We start from the raw sequence: 18,713 nt of genomic DNA on the forward strand, positions 1-18,713 counted from the left end.
GATAGTTCTAATTACTGAAATCAAACAATCATAAATACAAACCATATATATCATGATTCATTCAGCATCGGGTTTTTTAAATAATTACATTAATGACTTGAAATGTTTAATAAAAGGTATCCCATCATATCTCCATATTTTTATTGTTTGAACAATTACAGGATTGATTGAACTATTTCATCAAAGTTAAAATAATATGCTCAGAGCAATTTTAGATTACCTTTCAATGCTCAAAGTTATTAATTCAACTCACTAGTAATTAAGAACAAGTAAACACTTTCTGTTGTGTTAGAGAAGCAGAAAATATTAAGAAGAGGTGGCAAGAATACACAGAAGAACTGTACAAAATAGAACTTCATGACCAAGATAATCATGATGGTATGATCACTCACGTAGAGACAGATATCCTGGAATGTGAAGTCAAGCGGTCCTTAGGAAGCATCACTACAAACAAAGCTAGTGGAGGTGATGGAATTCCAGTTGAGCTCTTTCAAATCCTGAAAGATGATGTTGTGAAAGTGCTGCACTCAATATGCCAGCAAATTTGGAAAACTCAGCAGTGGCCACAGGACTGGAAAAGGGCAGTTTTCATTCCAATCCCAAAGAAAGGCAATGCCAAAGAATGCTCAAACTACCGCACAATTGCACTCATCTCACAATTTAGTAAAGTAATGCTCAAAATTCTCCAAGCCAAGCTTCAGCAATACATGAACCATGAACTTCCAGATGTTCAAGCTGGTTTTAGTAAAGGCAGAGAAACCAAAGATCAAATTGCCAGCATCCACTGGATCATGGAAAAAGCAAGAAAGTTCCAGAAAAACATCTATTTCTGCCTTATTGACTATGCCAAAGCCTTTGACTATGTGGATCACAATAAACTGTGGACAATTCTGAAAGAGATGTGAATATCAGACCACCTGACCTGCCTCTTGAGAAACCTATATGCAGGTCAGGAAGCAACGGTTAGAACTGGACATGGAACAACAGACTGGTTCCAAATAAGAAAAGGAGTACATCAAGGCTGTATATTGTCACCCTGCTTATTTAACTTATATGCAGAGTACATCATGAGAAATGCTGGGGTGGAAGAAGCACAAGCTGGAATCAAGATTGCTGGGAGAAATATCAATCACCCCAGATACGCAGATGACACCACCCTTATGGCAGAAAGTGAAGAGGAACTCAAAAGCTTCTTGGTGAAAGTGAAAGAGGAGAGTCAAAAAGTTGGCTTAAAGCCCAACATTCAGAAAACTAAGATCATGGCATCTGGTCCCATGGGAAATAGACGGGGAAACAGTGTCAGACTTTATTTTCTTGGGCTCCAAAATCACTGCAGATGGTAACTGCAGCCATGAAATTAAAAGACAGTTACTCTTTGGAAGGAAAATTATGATCAACCTAGATAGCATATTCAAAAGCAGAGATATTTGCCAACAAAGGTCCATCTAGTCAAGGCTATGGTTTTTCCAGTGGTCATGTATGAATGTGGGAGTTGGACTATGAAGAAAGCTGAGCGCTAAAGAATTGATGCTTTTGAACTGTGGTGTTGGAGAAGACTCTTGAGAGTCCCTTGGACTGAAAGGAGATCCAACCAGTCCATTCTAAAGGAGATCAGTCCTGGGATTACTTTGGAAAGACTGATGCTGAAGCTGAAACTCCAGTACTTTGGCCACCTCATGTGAAGAGTTGATTCATTGGCAAAGACTCTGATGCTGGGAGGGACTGGGGGCAGGAGGAGAATGGGACAACAGAGGGTGAGATGGCTGGATGGCATCACCGACTCAATGGACATGACTTTGAGGGAACTCCGGGAGATGATGATGGACAGGGAGGCCTGGCGTGCTGTGATTCATGGGGTCTCGAAGAGTTGGACACGACTGAGCGACTGAACTGAACTGAACTGAAACACTTTGTTAAGAATCGTGAGGGAGAAGGAAAGGCCAAGTTAATTGTCGTGTGCTCTAGAAGTTGAGGTTCTGATTAAATGATGAGGCATGTACACGGTTAACAGTAACTGAGGTAGATTGAGATATAGGATATGAGAGGAGTATTTGAAATGTGGTCATGAATTGAATAATACAGAAGGGAGCTATTTTGGTTAGCTATTTTGGTAAGAGTAATTTAAGCAGTGCTTGAAGCAAAATTTTAACACTCAGGTAGAGAGTGGGAAGTGAAAGGGTAGCTAAAATTAGCTCATTTAATTATTGAGCCCCTACCACTTTAGATATTGTGCTAGGTGCTGGAAATACACTGTACTACAAAAATAAAAATAGCCCCTTCTTTTGTTGAAATTACCATGAATTGGCAAATAATATTGACTGCTTCAGGGAGACTTTGAAGGGTAAAGGGGGCTAAGTGAGGGTAAAAATAGGATGGTAGTGAGATGAAAGAGGGTTGTTTTGATTTTGGTTGTTGAATTTTTTCAAGATATGGAGCATAAAAGCATGATTATTATTATTATTATTATTTTTGCCTGTGTGGAAGAAATAAGAAAAATGGAGAAATAAAAAACAGAAAGGAAGAGCTGATTTAACAAAGTTCATAAAAAATGGAAACTGCTAGGATTAAAATGTAATATATATACAAAGCTATTTTGGGAAACAGGAAATAGACTATTAAAATACAGATAATAACAGATATTTTAAGTTCCAAAAGCTTCCTCTTTTCTAAAAAGCAAGAGGCTGTTTTATCTGAAACTGAGACAATCTGGGGGCATATCTAAGCCCAAAAAGAATAGAGATTTTGAAAACCTGTAAAAGGGCTGGAACATTAATGTGGCCAAATTCCACTCAGAACCATGCAGGATCAGACAGTCTGATAATGTGGACCATCTATGATACATCAGCAAATGAGCATGATCCTTGTCTGCATGGGGCATTTGATTTTGTGAAAGATACATACAACAATCTAATAGCTACACAAATAAATAGTACCTTGAAAACTGGCAAGGTAAATATGGTGGAGATCAAGTTGATAAAGAACAAGAGGTCTGGAGAGAACTGGCCGATTAGTTGACCTTAGATACAGGAAGACACGTAAAACTATATGTGGTGTCTGATGGGCCAGATTGACAGAGGAAGACAGCAGGAGGATAAAAAATGGGTTAGCGGGACTTCCCTGGTGACCTAGTGATTGAGACTTTGCCTTCCAGTGGAGCAGGTGCAGGTTCTGTCTCTAGTCGGGGAGGTAAGATCCCACATGCCTCGTGTCCAGAAAACCAAAACATACAATAGAAACAGCATTGTAACAGCTCAATAAAAATATTTAAAATTGTCCACATTAAAAAAAATCTTAAAAGAAAAAAAAAAAAAAAGAATGGGTTACATAGCCTTCAGGGAGCAGAAGTGGGAATATACACAGCTGTGGTCAGAAAGCCCGCTTTCAAAGTTTTACTAGAAGCAGAACAGTTATGAGAGATAGTAATGCCTGGCAAAAAATGAAATGAATATCCTTCAAGGAGAAATTAAGCCCTTTTCACAGGTACACACAAAACCCACACTCACCAATGAGAGCTTGTCTACACCAAGAATCCAGCTATTAGCCATATTAATTCACTAACAGCCTATATACTCGAAAGCACTTTAAACCATATACAAGACACTTTTTCTCCCCGCTTCCTTTTTTTCTTCTTTTAATAAAGCTGTTAATATTGTACTCACATACATTCAGTGTGTCAGATGTTTCAGCCTATTTGGCCCCACTCTCCCTGGGTGATCTTGCAGCCTCACAATACAGAGAATCATTTCTAGGAAAGAGATAAAATGAAAATACATTATATTTAAGGAAGTTAGAAAATAGCCCAAGCAAAATTATTTGAAATTAAAATCTACCTAATGGAGTAACCTACAGGGAACAATTTATATTTTTCCAGGGGTATATTCATTATACAATATGTTGTGTTTGAGGCTTTTCCCAGAATATAAAAGGCCTTTTAAAAAATGATAGTAATTATAATATTTGGTTCTGGATAAATATCTCACTTTATCACATTTTCCTTTCTACTGGACTTGTTCAGCCTGGTTTTCCATAAAGGTTAAAAAAAAAAAAAATGCATGTACTGTTGTTTTACCCATATTTTACTCTTCACATCTCTTTCACTCAAATGAGTTTATGCCTCATCCCTGAACTTACTCTGCTTTTTCATACCTCTGTGGCATTTCTCACTTTATCTTATCTGCCTGAAATGTCATTATCCTTTTTCCCATTTCCATTGCCTACCCAACAAACTTAGTCACGCTTCAATACCCAGCTCAAATATGACCTTTGTACCCTCTGAAGCAGCCTATCAACATAAACTTCTATCTCATCTATGCAGAGTCCCACAGACTATTGATTATCATTCATTACGAGACTTACAATGAATGTCCCTAACTCCATCTCCCTACCTTAGAGTTTTAAAGATAGAGACAATGCTTTATCTGTGAATGTTTTGGCTGTTGCTTTTTTTTCTTTTTTTTTTTTTTGTCTATAATCACCATCGTCCCTGTGCACACAATGGACATTGAAACATAAGGGATAATTTTTCCTTAGTCTATCTTGGTATAAATCAGACATTAGTAAGGCTGTAGTTTTCAGGTCTCACAAGTGCGCCAAGTCACTTCAGTCATGTCTGACTCTTTGTGAACCTATGGACTGTAGCCCACCAGGCTCTTCTGTTCATGGGTTTCTCCAGGCAAGAATACTGGAGTGGGTTGCATGGCCTCTTCCAAGGGATCTTCCCGACCCAGGAATCAAACTCAAGACTCTTGTCTCATACATCTCCTGCATTGGCAGGCAGGTTCTTTACCACTAGCACCATCTGGGAAGCCCAGTTAAGTCCTTCAGTTCAGTTCAGTTCAGTCACTCAGTCGTGTCCGACTCTTTGAGACCCCATGAATCACAGCACGCCAGGCCTCCCTGTCCATCACCGACTCCCAGAATTTACTCAGACTCACGTCCATCGGGACAGTGATGCCATCCAGCCATCTCATCCTCTGTCGTCCCCTTCTCCTCCTGCCCCCAGTCCCTCCCAACAGCAGAGTCTTTTCCAATCAGTCAACTCTTCGCATGAGGTGGCCAAAGTACTGGAGTTTCAGCTTTAGCATCATTCCTTCCAAAGAAATCCCAGGGCTGATCTCCTTCAGAATGGACTGGTTGGATCTCCTACCAATTTGATACTTCTTGTCAATTAAACACCTTTCTAAAAATTTGGTCTCCAAAATATCATTCTCTCCAGTTTTCCTTCTTCAATGGATTAAACTTTCTTAATCTCCTCTGAAGTTTTCTCACTTCCCCAGATTTGTAATAACACAATAACACCATGGCTCACATCTTAAACTTCTCCTGTTTTCTATTAGACTAACTCCCTTCTAGATCTAATCCAGGCTTATAATTTTAAATATCATTCTTACGTCTGGGATTGTCAAATTTCTATTTCAGCGCCAACCTCTGACTGTGTGCCATGCTTACAAGCAACTGTCTGTTTGATAGACCCGGTTTGAGTTCTAATAGCTTCCCTGGTATCTTGGATGGTAAAGAATCTGCCTGCAATGCAGGAGACCTGAGTTTGATCCCTAGGTCAGGAAGATCTCCTGGAGAAGGCAATGATGACCCACTCCAGTATGCTTGCTGGAGAATTCCACGGACAGAGGAGCCTGGTGTGCAACAGTACATGGGGTCCCAAAGAGTTGGACACTCATACACAAAGGCAACTTCAAATGAGCATTACTGAGCTTCCTTTTGCTACCAATTTGCTCTCCCTACAGTTTCTTCTCATAGAAGGGTAATTACATCCTACCATTTTCTCAATCCAAAAAAACTGACTCTACTCTTTCTTCTATATTCCATATCAAGTATATTTTAAAAAAAAATCCCATTAATGCTAACTTCAAAAATGTCTCAAAAATGTATCTAAAGTGTGACTCATTTCTCCATCTACATTTTTAACATAGTGGTCCAAGCCACTATAAGTTCTGTTAAGTTTCGTTGCAATGGAGACCTACTATAGTCTCCCTTCCTTTTGCCTGTTGTCCAAATAGCAGCTAGATTGATTATATCAAAAGATAAATCCGATTATGGCTTTTGTTTGCTCAACTTCCCAGTAGCTTCCATCTCATTCTAATAAAAGGCCAAATCTCTTTAAAAAAAAGAAAAACAAACCACTAATGAAGTCCTATACAAGTTAGGTTTTCCCTGGTGGCTCAGACAGTAAACAGTTTGACTGCAGTGTGGGAGATCCGGATTTGATTCCTAGGTCGGGAAGATCCCCTGGAGAAGGAAATGGCAAACCACTCCAGTATTCTTGCATGGAAAATCCCATGGACAGAGGAGCCTGGCAGGCTACAGCCCATGGGGTCGCAAAGAGTTGGACACGACTAAGCAACTTCACTGTACAAATTAGCATGCTAGCTCTCAGATCTCACTTCCTATTTCTTTCTTTCTTTTTTTTTTTTTAAATTGAAGTATAGTTGACTTACACTGATTCAGTTATACAGCTTCTCTGGTGAATCAATCAGTAACGAATCTGCCTGCAATACAGGAGACCTGATTTCTATCCCTGAGTCAGGAAGATCCCCTGGAGAAGGGAATGGCAACCTATTCCAGTATTCTTGTCTGGAGAATTCTATGGACACAGGAGACTGGTGGGCTACAATTCATAGGGTCACAAAGAGTTGGACATGACTGAGCAACTAACACTTTCCCACTTTCCCACTTTTCCAGGTATACAGGAAAGTGATTCAGTGTGTGTGTATATATATATATTCCTTGTCAAATTCTTTTCCATTATAAGTTACTATAATATATTGAATACAGTGCCCTGTGCTATACAGTTGGTCCTTGTTGTTTATCTATTTCATACATAAAACTGTGCCTCTGTTAATCCCACATTCCTAATTTATCCTTCCCTACCCTTTCCCCTTTGGTAACCACATTTGTTTTCTATCACACTTCTGTTCCTCTTTAGTCTGCTCCCACCGCAATGACCTCCCAGCTGTTGCTCAAATATCCCAGCACGTTTCACCCTCTAGACTTTGCTTCTTCTGTTACTTTTCCCTGAAATACCTTCTGCAGATCCAGGTGAACCTATTCCAAACCTCCACTGAGTATTTACTGGAATTTAGCAACTTCACTTTCACTTTTCACTTTCATGCATTGGAGAAGGAAATGGCAACGCACTCCAGTGTTCTTGCCTGGAGAATCCCAAGGACAGGAGAGCCTGGTGGGCTGCCGTCTATGGGGTTGCACAGAGTTGGACATGACTGAAGTTACTTAGCAGCAGCAGCAGCAGTCCTTTTCTTAGTGAAGGCTTCCCAGGCTACCCTATTTAAAAGATACCCTGTTCCTGACACTTCTATCCTTATTTTGTCCTTAATTTTCTCCAAAGCACTTATTCCACCTAGGATACTATGCCTTTCAGATAGAATTTCTAAAAATCATTCCTCTCATCCCATTAAGCAAGGATACTGGTGCTGGAGAAGACTCTTGCAAGTCCCTTGGACTGCAAGGAGATCCAACCACTGCATCCCAAAGGAGACCAGTCCTGGGTGTTCATTGGAAGGACTGATGCTGAGGCTGAAACTCCAGTACTTTGGCCACCTCATGCGAAGAGTTGACTCTGATGCTGGGAGGGAGTGGGGGCAGGAGGAGAAGAGGACAACAGAGGATAAGATGGCTGGATGGCATCAGCGACTCGATGCACATGAGTTTGGGTGAATTCTGGGAGTTGGTGATGGAAAGGGAGGCCTGGTGTGCTGCAATTCATAGGGTCGCAAAGAGTCGGATACGACTGAGCGACTGAACTGAACTGAACTGAACTCCATGAAAGGGGGATATTTTAATCAATTTGGGCACGCTGTATTTCTAGTGCCTAGAATTATGGCTGGCACATGGTAGGGGTTTAAATCTATTTTGTTGAAGGTGTTTATTCTTCTGACATGAGAGAAACTAGGTTCCAGTTCCCTTTCTACCATGTTTTGGTAATGGAAGATCATTCAAACTGAGTCTCAGATCCTTAGCTATAATAGGATAGTAATATCTTCTTAGTCACTTTCCCAAGGGAGCCAAGTAAATAAAATGGGAAAGTCAGTACAAATATTATTTGAGTATCAAAAGGTATGAAACAAGATGTGAAAACTTGAATATATAACATGGTTGAGGCTCACCTCAATCCTGACACAATTGTGTATTGTATTACACTTTATACACACAACTTAGTTTCAGTGATTTTTGGAGATATGACTTAGTTCATAAAGCCAAACTGTGCTGAACTCAGTACAAAACTTGGGCCTTTTGATTCTAAAGTTGGCCATTTTCTACCACAATAACTATTATTAACACCTAAAAATAAGCAATTTATATTTGCCTGATTCATAGAGTCAGAAAAATATATTTGGTATATATAATATCTAGCACTTTTGACCACTTACTATACACAGCATACTACCCTAAGTGATTGCCTGTATTATTTTATTTAATTTTCAAATAATGCTGCATGGTTGCAGCTATAAATAACTCCATGTAAAAATGAGAAAAAAAGGCATGTAGAGATTAAATGATTTGCTAAAGGACACACATCTAGTAGCTGGTGAAACTGAAATGTTAACTAGGCACATCTGTGACACAAAACTATTTTTAATTCAAAATAAATGATTCTTTTTTCCAGCTTCATTGACATAATTGACATAAAACATTATATACATTTAAAGTGTACAACATCATGATTTGATATATGTACATATTGCCACAATATACCTGATTACCACAATGAATTTAACTAACATCCATCGCTTCACATTGTGGCTGCTTTTCTTGTTATGAGAACTTTAAAAATTTACTCTCTTGGCAACTTTCAAGTACATAATGCTGTGTTTTTAACTATAGTTATCATGCTTCCATTCTTGAAATATATCTTTTGTAGCCAATTCAGCAGAGTTCCCAAAAACCAGTCAGTCACTTTTATTCCTAACTGAAAATGGTTAGTATCTGTAGGCCTAATAATGAGTTAAAAAACAGAGTTACCAATAACAATATTATGATAGCATTATTTAGGGTCTGGTTATTTTACAGTATCTAGTTACTCGAAATGGACTAGTTCCTCCGTCTCTCCAGTAATTCACTCTTCTTTGTAATTGCTTCTGTGAACTGATTCATTGCAATGTTGGAGAGTAATAGCAGTAATTCACTCTGTGATTACCATGAGCCAATAAAATAGTTATGACAAATATCAATCTAATTGGAAGTGTCACTGCTAGAGTCACTTAAAAAGAATCACTTGAGAATGTTCTATCAGTAGCAATCGTGCATTAGCAGAAGGCAGTGAAGATGAATGATCAGGCCCAGGTCCTCTTCCAGTGCTGAAAGTTCATTTCCTTCTGATAAATAGCTATTCTTCAGGAAAAAAAACTTAATCTCCCTCTGACCTTTCTTCATTGGTTGAGAGCACTGCAGTGATTCTGAATTGTCACAGAAATAAGTTTTAAGAGAATGGTAGAGAAATCCGATAGATAATTCACTTTACCTGACAACAAGCTAAGAAATAATTTTAGAATATGGTTATTCCACATCATGTAGCGACTTGATTCAAATCATTATCACTATGATAAAAATCGCAGCAGTAGGCACACCATGTTGCACATACACAATGTGTTTGGTATTATGGTTAGCACATTACATGGCTTATTTTGATCCTATATTGTACAGATTAGTTTGGAAATACCATTGATTGGATTAGTTTGTGCCAGGTAGGGCATCTTAGACAGATAAAAATGTGCACGGGTGCTAAGTCACTTCAGTCATGTCTGATTCTTTGTGACTCCATGGATAGTACACCACAGACTCCTCCATCCATGGGATTCTCCAGGCAAGAATACTGGATTGTGTTGCCACGCCCTTCTCCAGGGAATCTTTCTGACTCAGATTGAATCTGTATCTCCCTGCAACTCCTTCATTGCAGGCAGATTCTTTACCCATGAGCCACCGGGGAAGCTCAGATACACACGACATTCCCCCAAACATAACTGAGAAAACCGAGGTGCAAAGGTTGTGAGTGATGGTCTCAGATTTACATATTAACAACACAGCTGAAGGACTTTCCCCTGGCCATTCATTCATCTCATGATGAACCCATCCACTATTCACAATATCTCATCAAGCCATTCTGCCTCTCACAGACCTCTCAGTTTCTGTTCTTATCTTAAAATGGAGTGAGTTATCTAATTCGTGGCTTTCAAGCTCTTCTCCAACTGGAAAATGCTACAATATAATGATTCTACCTTACAAACATACACTTTTAGACCCAATCGGGAACTGACAAAATTCCACAACTCTGCTGAAGGTGACTGGATGGCAATAGAATTGGAGAGAGTAGAGAAAATATCATCCAGACATAAAAATTATAATCTGATAATTGCATTATATTATATAAGCATGCTCATGACATAATATCACATGAAAGAAAGAAATTTCAAAATAGCATATTTTCTAAAATTATATACATACTATGTATGTCCACCTACCAGGATGAATGAAATAGAAGAACACAGAACAATTTCCTCATGATTTATTGAGCATGATGTAAGACTAAGTGACACATTCATTTTCAACATTAATGTTTTTTTCAAAATTATTTGTGATCTGAATTTTGAAATTGAGGTTTAATTTAAAAATAGATGGCATAATGACACTTCTGAAATTTAGAGATGCTGTGATTTTGGTATTCACAAAAATTATCTCCTCAGTGTTTGTCATAAATGACTGTTAAGAATCACATTCAAATTGTATATCTTTTTACACAAACATAAATCCTAGCATCCACACCAGTTAGTAATTAATCTTAAATATTCATTTTTTTCCCCTAGAGATCAACTTACTGTGTGTAAAGAGTGGATAGCTTGAAAAATAAAAAATGTCTTTATTTATTCATTCACTCATCCATTCATTCAACACACAGTAACTAACTGTTGCTGACTGTTTTAGGTACTATTTTAACAGCCGGGAATGCAACAGTTGTAACTAACTTTGGGGCTTGTAACAGTCCAGAGCTTAAAGTAAACTCTGTGAAAGGGGAAATTACTTAAGAAAGTATCTATAAACAAATTTGGTCCCTTAGTCTTCACTGGAAATTCAGTAAAGTGAAGAAAGTTTACAGAGTCTTGTTCCTATGGAAGCTTCCTCAGCAAATGTTTATAAGAAAAAAAAAGTCACAGGAAATAATTTATAAATACTTTTACAACTATACTCCTTTTACTCAACCATCCAGCCATCAGAACATCTGTTTCAGTAGAAGGAAAATATCGTGAATAATAGGAAGTTTGCCACCAGATCTTCAGCACCAAGGATAGCAACTCTGCTGTGTCCTTGAGGATCCAAATCAGCAATTCTGCCCATGTCACATTCCAAATTACCTTGGTACAAAAATAAGTCAGATTTGGCTCTCATGGGCATTAATCAAGGTGGCTAGTTACAGTCATTTATAAAGTACCTACTATGTATCAGATATTATACAAGCTATTATTTTAATCTCATATTACCACAAAGCACCATCTCTTTTTTTTCTAACTTTACTTCACTCTGCCTCAGTTTCCCCATTTGTAAAACTGGTAATGATGATACTTAGTTACTGGAGTTGTTGTGAGAAGTGAAGTCCTAGTATAAATAAAGTTCCCTTGAAAGAGCCTAGATTTACAGTATGTAACATATAAGCATGTGATAATAGATTATTACTTGAAGCTCTTGGTAACACTTTGAAATAGATATGATTATCTCTCTTCTATAGAAGAGAAAGGAGATGCAGGGTAGCTAAGCAACTTGACAAAAATCCCATGGTTCATACATTGCTGAGCCACTGGTTTTAGAAATGTTTCTCTAATCTTCTCTTTCTTCTGTCTATATCCTTGCTAAGACTCTTAAATCAGATCTTAGCCATTTCTCACTTAGACTTTTCAGTAACTGGCTTCTAAGTCTCCCCTTTTCTAGTTTCATATACTGTCTTGTACATTTTTTATACTGTCTCCTTCTGACATGTTTTTAAAGCATATATCCAATTACATTATTTTCCTCTGTGTTAGATGCCAAATGACTATTGCCTTTAGAATAAACTGCAAATCTCTTAGAAGAATAGTGTATGTTTTCAACTTAACAGACTACTGTTCAAAGTTTATAGGGCTTCCTTGATAGCTCAGTTGGTAAAGAATCCGCCTGTAATGCAGGAGACCCCAGTTTGATTCCTGCATTGGGAAGATCCCCTGGAAAAGGATAGGCTACCTACTCCAGTATTCTTGGGCTTCAGTGGTGGCTCAGCTGGGAAAGAATCCACCTGCAGTGCGGGAGACCTGGGTTTGACCCCTGGGTTGGGAATATCCCCTGGAGAAGGGAAAGACTACCTACTCCAGTTTTCTGGCCTGGAAAATTCCAGGGACTGTATAGTCCATGGGGTCACAAAGAGTCAGACACAACTGAGTGATTTCCACTTTCACTTTCAAAGTTTATAGTCAAAACCCTAGACAACTGAACTGAAATTAGATCATCCAAAAAGTAGGCAGATTTGGGTTCAAGTCACTGAAGATCCAGCTGCTAGTTGTACAATTGCCTCCAAGTAAGTTTTACTTTTCTGATTCTTGGTATCTCATTTGGAAATGGGGATGATAGCATTTAAGACATATTTTTTGGTACACATAATAGACTCTCAGAGTAAATGACATTTGTTATTATCATTATCTATAGTACAAGAACAAGGCAAAACATATGTTGGAAATTATTCATGAAAAATTATAAGAGAGATACCAAGTAAGAAAAATGGAGGGAAACAATGTGAAAAATTGTCTGAAGTCAAGCAATGACATAAAATTTTAGTTACTTATCAAACCAGTGAAATTTTATGTGAAAATCAAAAATTAATGATAAATAAAACATTTATTTTTTTTTAGCATAAATATCTCAATAGCAAAGAAATAAGTTATGATGTTGTATGGATCAGAACAGCTTTGTAATGTATTTACCAGTAATGGATAGTTATGAATAGTAATGCCCTATATTCTCCTCACTTGAAATATCAAGAATTCCTATTTGAATTTATAGCTCTCTAAGAATATGCTTTCCCACTAATGAATAGCCTTATATAGATTTTACACATGCTTATGTTAAATATAGGTTAACTGACAGAACATTTTTAAATGCTTGGAGTGATTAATCAAGGCTGCTTCATGTAGTGATGAGAGATATTCAGTGAGATTTCAAGATTTCAAGTTTAATTACATTAAGTTTATAAGCATAAAGTTTGAACTCAAGAAAGTATTTTGGGCCTATAGAAACTAAATGGCAGTACTCTGAAACACAAGCCTAGCATTTCAACCATAAACTAACTCCCAGGTAGCTTCACTTTAATTGACAGTGTTAGCTGAGAAGTAAACACACAGTTTTGTTTGTTTTGACCTAAATAAACTCATGTTAGATAACATCATTTTAGCATTCATTTATTCAAATATTCATTAAATACTCACTAAGTATCAAGCAGTATGCTAAGCACTAAAAATAAAAAGAATTAATGCAATGTTTTCCCTAATTTTACTGATCTAATTGATTTAGGAGAGAGAAAAGTAAAATAATAAATGGAATATTTTATTTGTGATGGTAGGTGTATAGGAATAGAGAAAGGCAATTGCACGGTTATATTTATTCAGATCCATCAAGAAGCAGACGCAAAGATCAAAAGAAACATATAGGATATTTATTGGCAAACGCTGTGAATGATAACGGCGGACTGATCAAGAGAGCTTTCAAACTAGAGCAGAAGTCTGACGTGTAAAGGAGAACAGAAGGACAGAAGTTTGGATAGAAGGTTCTGGAATTGCAGCATGTTGTTAAGAAAGTTTCAGCTAAGGCCAAAGGGCAGTCCTAGAGCTGCAATTTCCTATTAGCAGCATCCTGTATTTCATAAGAATGGGTCTAAGCCGGTAGCAGTCATTGGCTGGGAGCAGCAATGCAAGCACAAGCTAGCAGCAAAAACGCTGGTAGATAGAGAAAGCAGCAACGAGGGCTGTCAACCAGTTCTTTCCAACAGCAGTCCAAGAGGGACGCTTTGATGGCGTGACCAATTTAACTTGTGGTCCAGGACTTCGAAAAGGGTTTCAAAAGATGAACAGAAAGTCACAGGGTAGGCAAGATGGGTAAGTGCATTCAGGCATGAACCAAATGCAGAAACAAACACATAAATCAACCATGGTGAGGATGGCAGAGTACCAAGCAGTGCATTCGGCTGTAGGAGCGACTCAAGGGCATGGACAGGCAGGGCACTAAGAGGTGAGACTAGAGTGGGAGGCAGGACTCCTACCAGGGAGAGCTCGGCAAGTTCTACTAAGATGCTTGGCTTTACTCTGCAGGTAACGTGAAGCCACCAATGTATTAATGCTGGGCACAGACAGTGTGGGGTCTCCCTTGCAGAAAGAGTCCTGAAGGACACAGCATATTCAGATGGAAAAGTCGAGGAGGTAAAGGAGAAAGAGATGCCACTAAGAAAGACAAGATAGATTCACACAGACCTAGGCCTCAATACTGGCCCCACCATTTCCCAACCATGTGACTATAAGCAAGTCATTTAATGCCCCAGAGACACCATGGCTAATTTCCTATATAGGAAGTGACACACTTAGCTTACTTCATAGTGATAGTAGGATTGCAGGTATAAAAGGAACTCAGGTGTTAAAAGTAGACATACTCTGACCTAAATGTGTGACTATATCATATTTTATGTGAAGTTCTGTGATCTTCAGTTTTCTTAAATATAAAATGCCAACAAAATTACCTCTACCTTATGGAGTCATTCCCTATGACATGAAACTTGTGAAGTCTTAGTTCATGCCTTGTGAGTAGAAAATTCTCAGTGACTAAGTGCTCACTGTTGTTTTAGGTGCTGGGCATACCTGGAATGTTCTGTTCTCACAGAATCTCTACTGGCAGGTGATTTTCTGTCCCTGAGTTTAGAGGAGCAAATTGACATTTGAAGAGTTTAAGTGACACTGTCACACAAGCGACTATACTGGATTACGATTCTCAGTTGCCTGACTTCAAAACTCATGTTCTTAACCATGAGTCTCCAAGACCCTCCATTCCACAGCCACAAATAACCCCTTCTTTCTGCCAAAGAAAATGCAATTCTAAGAACTCACTTGTTAGCAACAGTTGGGTTCCCTTGTATTACTAGGAGGTTTAAAAATTAGGGATCAATGAAACAAAGCTTCTTCGTTGACTCTGAGGGGTTTTATTCGGTTTTTAAACGAGACATCAGAGACATTATACAGACAGATAGGGTCTGTTACATCATTTGAAATGGGTTTCAACTGGGGGTGGGGATATAAAAATGATGAAGGCAGCTGTTTCCAAAACTATCTCCCCATATGGAGAACTCTTTAGATTATTCACATAATTGGTCTCTTCATTCTTATGAGGAAAACCTTTCACTCCCAACAAAGAACAGCCTTGATTCATATAATCAAAACCCATGAAAAACTGACCTACTGTGTCATGTCTACAGAAATTGGGCACAAGCCCCTGATGCATGACTCCTTCCTTCTTCATCTCCACTTCTAGAGAAAAGAGTGACCTGATTTTACCCCAGGTCCTGACATATTTTACCAGGCAAAATGCATACTTTATTAGGCTTAAGTTTTCTTATCTAAAATAATATTATTTTAAGGTTGCCTTAAGTACTAAACATAAACCCTTATGATTATGTCTAGCACCTATTAACTACTCCACAAATATTAGTTTCCCTTGGATGAGTCATAAAGAATCACTCTCAAAACCAACAGATTATCAGAGGATAATTCTATCTGTAAACAAAGGGAATATCATATTATCAACTGGGGAAGAGTTTAAGCCTGTATCATTAACAGTTGCAATTTAAAAAAAATCAGTATTCACAGATGCCTCAGTAATACGTTTGGACCATTTAATTTGAAGGGAAGATATTTTATCCTCATCTATCAACTGTGAGATTTTAATTTTTAAGAATAATTTTATTGACTTCCCCTGTGAGGAAGTTCACTTTCAATACAGAAACTTCTAAATCTATAAGACTTGCAAAACACAAATCTGTTATTTTCCCAGCTTCACTGGAAAGGAGGCAAAGAAATTGCCTCTGGCATTAAGAAAACCATGGGCTGAAATAACGGGATATTTGCCGATTTTATTAACAAATTACTCTGGACAACTTAGAAACTCTGTCTCCCAAAACATCTCTACTGGGTGAGTGACATGAGTTCTTGATATGGCTGTCCTTCCCCTGCACCTCTGGAAAGCTTAACATTCCAGTGGGAGACCTCTAAAGTAGGGGGCTCTCAATCCTTGGATGATTCTGCACACACCTGATAGGTTTGATCCAACTGTTCAATCATCTTTTCCCCCTGAAATTATGCTCCAGAAGAGATCTTTATGGATAGCTTTGCAGCAAAAGTCATCATGTTCTTAGTAATCATGAACCATATATAAACATTTAACAACTCTTGACTTTTGACTAAAGCTTGTCAATAAAAAGAGATGGCACATTTTACAATCCGAGTTTCTGCATTTTCTCCTATTCATCTCAGCCTGTGTATCCTCAGTGACTACGGGCAAGTTACACTGGGTACCAAGGCTCACTTTGCCTATTATACAAGGCATGCTCTCCTCAGTGTCATTCACCTTGGCTGTCTTTCTCTTCCACTGGCCATACTCAACCAAATAAGCCAGTGAAACACCTATTTTTTTTTTTTCTAATTGATGCCAATTTACTTACCACAGGAATTAAAACACAAGAGATGCAGGTTTGAATCCCTGGATCATGAAGATCACCTGGAGTGGAGGTTTAGTCGCTAAGTCGTGTCTGACTCTTGCGACCTCATATACTGTTGCCTGCCAGGTTTCTCTCTCCATGGGATTTCCCAGGCAAGAATACTGGAGTCGGTTGCTATTTCATTCTCCAGGGCATCTTCCCCACTCAGGAATCGAACCTGGGATTCCTCCATTGCAGGCAGATTCTCTACTAACTGAGCTAGAAGGGAAGGCAGATCACCTGCAGTAGGAAATGGCAAACCACTCAGTATTCTTGCCTGGAAAATTCCATGGACAGAGAAGCCTGGTGGGCTACAGTCCAAAGGGTGGAAAAGAGTCAGACGTGACTGAGCAATTGAGCTTGAACACTCACACAACCTTCAAGTTGACTATGTGCATGCCTGCTATATCTTTTCAGTCATGTCTGACTCTTTGCAACCCTGTGGACTCCAGTCAGCCAGGCTCCTCTGACCGTGGGATTCTCCAGGCAAGAATACTAGGGTGGGTTGCTATTCCCTTCTTTTTTTTTTTTTCCTTTTGTGACTGGCTTATTTCTTTTATTTTTTTTAATAGTTTTTTTATTTTTTTAATTTTAAAATCTTTAATTCTTACATGTGTTCCCAAACATGAACCCCCCTCCCACCTCCCTCCCCATAACATCTCTGTGGGTCATCCCCATGCACCAGCCCCAAGCATGCTGTATCCTGCGTCAGACATAGACTGGCGATTCAATTCTTACATGATAGTATACATGATAGAATGCCATTCCCCCAAATCATCCCACCCTCTCCCTCTCAGAGATCAAACCCACGTCTCCTGTGGCTTCCGTGCTACAAGCAGATTCTTTACCACTGAGCCACCGGGGAAGCCCCTAAGTCGACTATACCAACCCATAAAACATAAGCAGTTGAACACAATCTTACCCCTTAATACCTTGTACACACTGGAGTTCCTATGACCCCAATTTAAAAACTCATTAAACAGGTACCAGGCACAGGTATGAGGCTGAACATAAATTATTTTAGGAATCCTTTCGAGACAATGTTTGCTGTTAAAATGACTCAGCTGTGGCATCCAGAAATTCAACATCTTCAAGGCAGGGAAGAACAGCGAGTATACACTGCCCTCCACTATCCACCCGTCCTGCTTTTTGTGGTTTGAGTTACCCGAGTTCAAACATGGTCCAAAAATAGTAAATAAAAAGAAATCAGAAATAAACAATTCATGAGTTTTAAATTACATTCCATCCTGAGCAGCATGATGAAATCTCACACAGTCTAGCTCTGTCCTGCCTGGGACATGACTCATCCCTTTGCTCAGTGTATCCTGCCGGTTAGTCACTTAGTAGCCTTCTCAATTATCAGCTTTACTGTCCGCATATTGCAGTGCGTGTGTTCAAGTAATCCTTATTTTCTTAAATAAAGTCTCCAAAGCCCAAGAGTAGTGATGTTGGCAATGTGGATATGCCAAAGAGAAGTCACTTTCTTTTAAGTGAAAAACAAAAAACAAATCATACACTAAAGATCCTATCCACAATGGGGCAATACGATGGAAACATAATGTTCTTCTGAAGAGCATTAACTCATGAAATGAGATAATCTTTATATTCTGTCCAGCTCTAAATTTCTATGACCAGGTGATTATTCCATTAGGCTTCGTATCTCTCTTACTTCATTCCTACAATCTTCATTTTTGAGCACATACCATATTCTCCTCACTGCCAAAAAAAAGGAGAAAAGACAAGTAAGCATCCCAACCCTCTAAAATCCTTTCTTTCCCAATCAGACACCATTTTTCAATTTCTATCTCCTTAATATGCACAACGATTTTCTCCTAATCTCAAATATATGTGCACTTCTCATATGGAATTGATTACTTCTGTCTCTATGTATTATAATGATTGTTTTTACTTATCCCATCTGTTAGACTAT

This window comes from Budorcas taxicolor, chromosome 15 (assembly GCF_023091745.1).
Source record: "Budorcas taxicolor isolate Tak-1 chromosome 15, Takin1.1, whole genome shotgun sequence".
NCBI classification, from domain to species: domain Eukaryota; kingdom Metazoa; phylum Chordata; class Mammalia; order Artiodactyla; family Bovidae; genus Budorcas; species Budorcas taxicolor.